The sequence below is a fragment of the Leptonychotes weddellii genome, chromosome 4 (assembly GCF_054177405.1).
Source record: "Leptonychotes weddellii isolate Sample4059 chromosome 4, ASM5417740v2, whole genome shotgun sequence".
NCBI classification, from domain to species: Eukaryota; Metazoa; Chordata; class Mammalia; order Carnivora; family Phocidae; genus Leptonychotes; species Leptonychotes weddellii.
The window spans coordinates 61,237,161-61,247,791 of NC_138372.1; positions in this window are offsets into that span (position 1 = coordinate 61,237,161).

Sequence of the window (10,631 nt, forward strand, 5' to 3'; positions counted from 1 at the left end):
AGTATATAGAAATGTGAATTGTGTATTTTAGACTTCAGTCCCGCCATAAATTTCACCTTTTATTACTAAAATTTTAGTACTGAAATTCACTTCTGCAATATTTGGAGTATTGCTCACAACAACATTCTGTCTATTGGGGGTGGTCAGTGTCCAACCTTGCCATAAGAGTGTTTCTCTAGGGTGCCTGGGTGGCTCAGTTGGTTAAGCGACTGCCTTCAGCTCAGGTCATGATCCCACGGTCCTGGGATCGAGTCCCGCATCGGGCTCCCTGCTCTGCGGGGAGCCTGCTTCTCCCTCTCCCACTCCCCCTGCTTGTGTTCCCTCTCTCGCCGTGTCTCTCTCTGTCAAATAAATAAAATCTTAAAAAAAAAAAAAAAAGAGTGTTTCTCTAGAGTGATTTTTTTTGGCAATCAACACAGAAGAAAAATTCAAAAGAATATTATTCATCATATGTCCATTCTATGCAGTGTTAGACTCATTATGTAAAATATTCATAATGTTATTTAAGATATTCAGTATAAAAAAAAAGTAGATCCAAATTAAATGTACAGTCTGAGCATGTGCCTCATGTAGACCCAATGTTTTCCAGTTTAAAAGTAAGGTGAAATTGTACTATAATTTTTATAATATAATGTCAAATGCCAAGTGAATTATTATTTATTTTGTGGCCCCAAAAGTGAGAGAGAGACATATTTTATTTTAAACTTTTTTTACATTACCATTTTTACTGATTTTTTTTCCATTTTTCATATCGGGCAATTAAATGCATGTTCTGTCTTCTGGCAAGGTGAATAAAAATTAAATATTCATTTAAATAATCTGCATGCTTATGTTCAACAATCCACATCTAAAATATTATTAATGTGTTAAATTATTAAACATAAATCACAAGACTAAAACTTTCAGCTTGTAAAAGTCACCAAGGTAAGTCATGGCAATCTCAGTGTCATTTAGTTTTCTATTATATAAATTGAATTTTTAAAAAGGCATATAGAATTCATTTACATAAAAATAGCTATACAAGAGTAATTATTTCATTATGCAAATACAAAACAACATACTCTATTAATTTATCACAATAAAAAACAATTTTGTAATAATACTATTAAGTCTTTAGATTTCAGTTTTCTCTGAATAAGTCTTATTTTTCTTGAAGTGTAAATTACCCAGACACTGAACATTGTTTTTTGGTTGTAAAAATAGCTTGCACACACACGTGTGCTACAAAGAGTAACACAAATGTGTTGAAAAGAATAAGAATAAAAGAAGCTACATGAGGAATCTGATCATGGATATTCCATTTAAAAAAATTTAAGTAATATGATGCTACATTAATCTAGACTTTCTAAATACTGATTTTCACTTATTTTAGTATGAGCCCTGGAGATAATCATCAAAAACATGTTTCCAATAACTATAACGTTTACGAGGAATTAAAAGATTCATTGACTAATAAAAATGTACCCTAAGACTTCATTTGTGAATCTGTTCACTTGCCAAAGCCGGTGCCCTGGCATGCAAGCATGATCTTTTCTGTGATGTCTCGCACAGACTATGGCACTTTAATAAATGATCACATTTGAAAATGTAAATGTACTTCTCTCAAGGAAAGATCAAACAGAACTCTTGTTTAATTCATGTTATGAATATACTTTTCAGTTCAAATACTCTTTCAAGATGTTTTCCTGGTGAAATTCATATATCACATATACATAAACATACAGGGAGTGAGTGTGAAAAACTGTTGGAGAAGTTTTACACTTTGCAAGTCCTTTAATGAGAGTCTGAGAACACATAGGGAAGACTCATAAGCCTGTGTGAAGTGAGACTCATTTAATGAAAACCTCTCTCACACACCTCATTTGTAGAATTATACTGAGCAGCTTAAATTCCTCATCAGTCACTTAAGAGTTTAAGCTTATTGAAAAGCATTCTGGACCACAAAATGCCCCTTTTCCTTTCTCCCAGCTTCACTACTACTGAGTTTTTGTTCTCAAGGCCATTGATTGGTTCTGACAAGAAAGGAAAGCCCTACAGTCAGCTACATGAGGGACTGATTGTCACTGCCCTTAGATGTCTCCTATCTGAAGGGATTTGTGAAATGATAGTTGTTCTGAAGGAGAATTCCTTCAGGCACGTAACATTTTTTCAAAGTTAAAATTTATCTCCTTATTTAGATGACCAATAGCCCCTCTCTGACTTGAATTTTGTTGATTAATTGGTCTGGAAAAACCAGTAGTAAAACATATGTATTTTTCTAAGCGTAAATTCACCAGAACAAACCACTCAAAGTCAGTATAAAATACAATAAGCTGTAAAGTGTGCTCTGGCTGAGAAAAAGGATGACAAAACTTTTGTAGATCAAATGTGAAAAATACAATTACTTATTTATAGCTTGTCGGGCATATTCCCAGAACACGTTTTGTTTCTGTTTTCCACAACTTCAGGAAACTTTGAAACACTACACCAAACGTACAATTTTCTTGCATCTTAGTTGTGCACAAGACTTAAAACAAATTTTTTGTTTTAAAATATCAAGAATTTCCAGAGAAATTCCAGAAACGTTAAATATTGAGTTTGGGTGACCAGTTGAATCTTTGTTGATTTATTTGAAGACACTGTAATTCATTCTTTTTATAAACTGGATTATTTCTGCTATCAATTCATATTTCTCATTGAAATGACCGTAATTTTCATTGCCAAATACAGTATTTTAGTCCCAAATAAATTCAAGCTTATGCAAATATAAATTAACATTAATAATATGTTTTGATTATCCTTGCTGTCATTATTTATCTATGACTCGGCCAACAGTATATTTTGCATAATTCTATGATTTTGCCAGCTACCAAAGGGTACTTCTTGATAGCTGTTTCCACTTCTTCCCTACAGTCTCTACTTAACGCAGACTCTTCTACCCCTTTGGATCCTCAAAACGTCCTTGACCATGTTTGTGCTTTAGTTTATTTCCTTTCTACAGCACCCCCCAAATAAAAACTGAATTATCTGACATTAGCACACCTGAACCACTGAAAAATCTGCTTTCTCTCTGCAAGTAAAATGAACAGACAGCTTTCCTTGGTATAATTAAAAGGTAGTGGAAAACATGTCAAAAAATAACCACAGAATCCTATTTCTCTCATAAGCTCTCTTGGAAAAGTTTTACTTGCCAATCATATTGGGCATCCTGAAGACCACCTTATATGAGGGCTGTCAGTGGAGTAGCACATTTTTAAAACAGTTCCAATATGTATTGATGGGTGCAATTCCTTAAGGCTTGTTAGTACAATTTAATGCTCTTTTTTTTTTAAAGATTTTATTTATTATTTGACAGAGAGATAGAGAGCACAAGTAGACAGAGCGGCAGGCAGAGGGAGAGGGAGAAGCAGGCTCTCTGCTGAGAAGGGAGCCCGTTGCGGCGCTTGATCCCGGGACCCTGGGATCAGGACCTGAGCTGAAGGCAGCTGCTTAACTGACTGAGCCACCCAGGCACCCCATTTAATTCTCTTTAGTGTAAAATTAATGGGTTATTTTATTTTGGTGTATTTAGAATGCCAAATACAAAAGAAAAAGAAACAATTCCTGCATTTCAAATCACTTAACTAGTGTATGTAACTCTAGAAGTCCAAAATTTACCCATGTGAAAAAATTGTTTTCAAGAAATTCATAAAGTAAAACACTAAGAGTATTTCTGATTTTAAGGATATGATCATAAATGATTGATAGAGATGGTAAGCCTAACATAAATTTTGTGATATGGTGATTTACAATAAGAAATATATTTTAGTCCTCATCCCAGGTCCTGGAACAGAGCTCCTAAAACCTTTGGAATTTCCTAAGTGATAAGAGGAATAAAGGTGTCTTTTGTTATTCATACCAAGCCCCTTTCAACCATACCTGAGTTTCTATTAATGAGATGACTTTTGGAAAACCCCTAAGGATGGGGGCTGATTATCAGGTGATTAGTTAGTTGGGACCTTCAGTCTAAGCCCTCTCCTTCCACCTCCAGGGAGGGGAGAGGAACTGGTGATTAATTATCAATGACTAATGACTTACTAAATACTGGTTTTTTAGTGAAGCCCCCATAAAAACCACAGGACAGGGTTCCCAGAGCTTCCAGGCTGGTGAACATGTTTGGATGTGCTGAGAGTGATCCTTATCACCCTGGAGGGCACACACCTTGGCCTTGGTATCTCTTCCATCTGGCTGTTCCCGATGGAATTATCCTTTTATAATAATTCCAAAATCTAGTAAGCAAACTATTTTCCTGAGTTCTATGAGCAGCTTTAGCAAAATAATTGAATTTGAAGAGAGTGTTTCAGACACCTCTGATTCAGAGTCAGTGGTCAGAAGCACAAGTAATAGCCTGGACTTGCAACTGGCATCTGAAGTGGTGGGTGGAGGTAGTTGTGTGGGACTGAGCCCTTAACACATGTGATCAATGTTAATTCCAGTTAGATCGTGCCAGAACTGAATTGAGCTGTAGGACACCCAAATGGTGTGGGAGAATTGCCTGCCGTAGGAAAACTCCCCACGTTATCTGGTCCCAGACATGTCGGAGTGAAGTATTAAGATTAGAGGAGACACACAGGAGAATGATGGAAATTGTAGACCTGGCATAAAACTTGCATGGCTTATATATTCTATTTAAATATCCTACTTCTAGGGCGCCTGGGTGGCTCAGTTGGTTAAGCGACTGCCTTCGGCTCAGGTCATGATCCTGGAGTCCCTGGATCGAGTCCCGCATCAGGCTCCCTCCTCGGCAGGGAGTCTGCTTCGTCCTCTGACCCTATCCCCTCTCATGTGTTCTCTCTCTCTCACTCTTTCTCTCTCAAATAAATAAATAAAATCTTTAAAAAAATAAAAAATAAAAAAATAAATAAATAAATATCCTACTTCTACTACATACATGGTGGGGGCTATGAATCTTATATTCATTAATCACTTATGCAAAACCTAGCTATTGTATGTTCTAATATATTCTGGATATTAAAAATTCATGATTGCCACAACACTATATTAAGATAAACAACCAAATGTTTCCTTTATGCCAATAAATTATATAAATTGTATGGATTTTAAGAAGAAATTATCTTCATATATAACTTTTCAAATTAAAAAATAAATTGAAAAAATGTAAAATAAATGCTATAATTGAAAATTATGTAAAATAACTACTTTGCCATATCTATGTATACCAAGAGGTATAAAACCTGAAGTATCCATCTTGTTAGTTTCAGTTCACATGTTAAAAGTGAGCTGACCATTAGCATATTGATTTGTAGTTGTTCTGATTGATTGATTCATTCCTTTATATAATATATATTAAATAAAACTTCCTAGGGAACAGAGATGCAAAAGTAACACTTTTCCCCTGTTATTTACTACTGTAGCACCCTCATTTTTCAGATGGTCTCTCAATCTATTGCTGAAAGTCCCCAGTAGATGGATCCCAAACAACTTCTTCCCACCACCAATGGCCACTTTTTCCATTCCTATACCGCCCCCTTTTGATACACACTCCAGGGACTGTAGTTCTTTTGTTGACATCAATGACCAATGTGCTGAAATAGTAAAAATAAAGAACAAAAACAACTTGGGTCATCTAGATCACCAATGTGCAATAGCAAGAGGTTCTCTTACTTTTTGAAATATACCAGAATTCACTCACTTCTCCCTGCCTCCACTGCTGTAACGACAGTGAGGATCATCACCATTACATGTAAATAATCCATGTATTTATTTTGTCTATGATTAAGTGCTTATCTCATCTCCTAGAATTAAGTTGTCTAAACCACTTGTTCCCATTTCACTTTGTAGTTTCTTTGCCATTATATTTGCAATATTAGAATTGTTTGATGGAATTTAGCTTATCCAATAAAATAATCACTACAAGGGCAGGACGATGAATTTTTTTTGTAAACCCATGCAAATAATCAGGACTTACTAAATTGTGAATAGTCATAGTATCCTAAAATAAATTCATTCTTTTATTGTTAAATGAATTTACTATTATATGCATGTTAAGTGTTATGTCAGACTTAGCATTATGTCAGATTTAGTATTAAAAATCAAGGCTTAAAGATGGAAAGCACCTTTCAGTAAATAGACACACGGAGATTAAGATTTTGAATAAATATTTCTTCTGTGCGCCTGGAATGATTATTTGTTTGTGAGGTTTCTTTCCCCCTCCTGATACCAAACATGTGGTGTCTTTTTGAATACCACTTCTCTAACTCCAATTCCCTGAAACAATCTAAATGTCTTATATTTCAATTCGATTCTAACACTAACTACTTGGAATTGGTGTCAGACTTCACAGGCTTATGGCTCATTCCCCAAGTCTGCCTTCACTTTAGATGCCAATTGCAAGTATTGGGTCACCTGTACTTCTGACTGGCCAGCTATAAACTGAGGTTCCCACAACCCCCTTAGAAAAGTTGCTAGAATGCTTCACAGAACTCAGAAAGACACTCTATTTTGTTTAAGAGTTGATCATAAGGGATACAAATGAATAGCCAAATTTGAAGATTTATATAGGGCAAAGTCCAAAAGCCTCCCCAGAGCAGAATCTTCTATTTCCACGACGTTCAGATGTGCCATCCTCCCAGCACATGGATCTTAGCCAATCTGGAAGTACCCCAAACCTCGTCATTTAAAGATTTTTATGGAGGCTCCATTACATAGCATAATTGATTATATTATTGGCCACTGGTGATTACCTCAATCTCTAGTCCCTCTCCCCTCCCAGGAGGTTGGTGGGTGGGGCTGAAAATTACAAGCTTGTAATCAAGGCTTCTTTGGTGACCATCCTCCATCCTAAAGATCTCTTAGGATCCGCCTAAGAGTTGCCTCATTAGAACAAAACACAATCCTATCACCCTTAAAAATCAGGAAATTCCAAGGACTTTAAAGCTATGTGCCAGTAACTATGGACAAAGACCAAAGGTCTTTCTTATTATACCAGAGTGTTTGTGTGTGTGTTTATGTGCATGTGTGTGTGTGTGTGTGTTAGAACACAATGCTTTTGCTTTTATTTCATATTTTCAGCATTTAATGGTCCTTACCAGAAAAGTGGAAAAATGTAGCAATTTGCCAGGAAGTCAAGCCTTCCAATTTTAAGGATCTGCAGTGCACACTCAGTTCTTTCTTAATCCCCACTGAGAATCATGAGAAACAGCAGTACCGAACCAAAACATTCACTGAATTCAAAGTTTTTTTATTCCAGTTGTCAGATTCCAAACTACATCCAAATGGATTCCAAGAATGACCAAATGAGAGCCCTGTTTTTTGTTTTTTTTTTAAAGATCTATCGATTTATTTAAGAGAGAGAGAGTGCACATGCAAGTGGGTAAGGGGCAGAGGGAGAACAAGAGACTCTCAAGCAGACTCTCCGCTGAGTGGCTGAGCATGGAGCCTGATGGGAGGATGGGGGAGGAGGTCAATCTCCTGACCCCCCCCAACCTGAGATCCTGACCTGACCTGACTGAAATCAAGAGTCAAATGCTTAACCGACTGAGCCACCCAAGAGCCCTGTTCAAAACTTCCTAAGAACTTAAAACCTAAAAACTTTAAACTTCAATTTTTAAAAGCAAAAACAATACAGGAAAAGAAAATTCAGAAGGGCTGTTTGTCGTTACAAGTGTCTTCATGCGGTCTCTCTCCAAGTTAACTACCAAGGGATTTAGGAGCCTAGTGACTGTTCTTTTTATCATATCAAAAGGTGAGCTTAAAAAAAAAAAAAAAGTACCAGCTAATGATGAGAGCAGAGTATAGCAGGGCTTATTCATTTCCCAGGCTTGTAGAGAGTAATTAAATATGGTTCCAAAACTAAATGAGGGTGGTTGGAGACTCTTTCCAACTTCACCTGATGGCCGCTGGTCCAAGTGAAGAAGTGTCACAGAAAATGTCAGTGGTGACAGTGCAGAAAGGAACCTGACAAAGAGGGAAGAAAAAGCAGCACTCCTAGATAAAGGTAGGAGAGAGAACATATGGGAAAAGCCCTAAATTCCTTACAAGAGGCCTATTTTAGAAGGGAAGGGGTTAAAATTTTGGCTTCAGTCAAGAGTGGTAGTGGAGGGTGCCTGGGTGGCTCAGTTGGTTAAGCGACTGCCTTCGGCTCAGGTCATGATCCTGGAGTCCCGGGATCGAGTCCCACGTCGGGCTCCCTGCTCAGCAGGGAGTCTGCCTCTCTCTCTGACCCTCCCACCTCTCAGGCTCTCTATCTCATTCTCTCTCTCAAATAAATAAATAAAATCTTTAAAAAAAAAAAAGAGTGGTAGTGGAGGAGAGTGGGGAAAGGACAATGGTTTGGAAGGTGCGCATAATTTTAAGACTAAAAAAAAAAAAAACAACAACAACAACCAAGAAACCAGAGGTGCAAAAAAGCACCCCTATACGCCCAACACTAGTCCCCCAGTTTGAGACCTGAAACATTCACTTCTAAGGAGCCACCCCAAGCTAGAGGGCTCTTTCGAGGAAGGAGAGAAGCAGGGGGAAGTGATGGGAGAGAAAGAAGAGACCCCAGACCATATCATCAGCATAATAATTGTGTGATGTGTCTTTTCACAGTTGAGTTAGATCTGCCTACAGATTATGATGGAAATCAATTTAAATCTATTTTCTTGATCCTAGAAGTTCAAAGTGGACAGTAGTTACACTGGACATGGCTGTTTGTTATATCACAATTTATCCTTTTCAAATAGACAAAATATTAGTATATTGAGAGTATCTTCAGATAAATTGTGTTGAATGGGAGTCTCCTTTCTAGTATTTTCAGGTCTATAAGATGTATCTAAAAGATTTACTAATGTGGACAATGGAGACTGCTTAAATCAAATAGAGAGGGAGGGGTGGGCCTGCGCTTTTTGCTTTTGACTAATTGCTGTAACACTGTTCTTCATGTGGCTGAGAATTTCATTTTTTTTCTTTCAGCTGCTGCAGCTGTTTAGGACAATGTTGATACTATATGAATTCTGCCATTTTGCTAGCCCTGATATGGCTCTTGAGTTTCCCCACACCATTAGAATTATTAACTCCATCCATATTAATTGTTGTCACATATCTTTAAAGGGAAGTAGAGTTGCTTCTGAGTATTGAGGTCCGCATTCTATTTAAGGCTATATATTAGGTTTTCATAATTTTTTCTTGGAGGCTAGAAGGGTGCTGACAATACTGACTCCATCTTTGGCCCTCTATCTTGTTGATGCCTATGCAATGGCCTCCCTTGAGACCATGTGTTCCAGGCCTCTTGGAGGTTAATGTATGCCCTGAACAGAATGTGGGAAGGCTTTTTCTGATCTTCCCTAAAGTTGTTTAGATAACCAGTAGAGATAACATAGTTTCTTCCCCTCCCTCCCCTCTGGTGCACGATGGTACCATGGGTTCTGTTAAATGTTAGACCCTTTGACCTCACCACCATGACCTCTATACGTTCCCTTGCTCTATAAAATCTGTGGATTAAGGTCTGGGCTTGGTGGAGAATAGCTGTGTAGCGCCTGAATCTTCATTTGCCAGATTCCCTGTCAGTAAGTTACCCTGAATAAAATTCTGTGTAAACAGTATGGAATAGCCTACTTTATTTTCCCATCTCAAAGTGCCTTTTCAGTTTGGAGGAGACTTTACTGTCCCTCCTCCACCTTCTAACCGATGCCCATTTGGATTTTCTGTCCATCTTGTAAGTGTTATATCTGTCATCTTCTACACCCCAAACTAACCTTGCCATCCCCTACTCTTTTTTTGGTCTTCTTTGAATTCTTCCAACACAGTGGGACTTTTACTCCATGCCATCTTGAGTCACTGTCCTCACAGGCTGGCCTTTTACATGTAAAGTATGAACTTAATAATGAGTTTGTGACCACCAAAAGCCCTTAGTTTAACCTATTCCTCAAGTCGGACTGTACTTGTAAGATTAACCATGTCACAGATGGAGGACACTGGTCACAAAAGGAACATAACTGATGTGTGCTACTAGCAGTTGGTAAGAGGTTTGTTTTTTGTTTGTTTTAGTTTTCCTAAAGGAGAAAGGCATAGGAATCTAGTAGTGAATAAACATTAACTCTGGAATAAGATAAACCTTGCATCAAATCATGTTTTTTTCCAACTGTGTCACTTACGTAGAGACACGTATATACGTAAAATATGATCTTCAGTTTCCTTACCTACAAGTTAAAATATGGCTGGCATAAGTTTTATAGTCTATTGTTTAAAAAGACAACTACAAAATGATACTGCATTTGGTTGGAGTCATGACAGTAAATGAAGCTGGAAAATTAAATTGATGGCAAAGGTTGGGAAGGCAACTTAGGTGAGGATAAATGCTTTTGGTTTCCTGCTTCATAGGTTATATACAATAATGGGCTACAGTTGAACACAGTTGATGTTTGCTAGCAACCCCTAATGGAAGCTTTAAGGGCATCCTAGACATATTATAAACAAGGTGGCAACTAAGGGAAAAATGAGAAATTCTTAGATATTTAGAATACCTATTTTTTTTTATTCTTATGTTAATCCCCATACATTACATCATTAGTTTTAGATGAAGTGTTCCATGATTCATTGTTCGTGCACAACACCCAGTGCTCCATGCAGAACGTGCCCTCCTCAATACCCACCACCAGGCTCACCCCTCC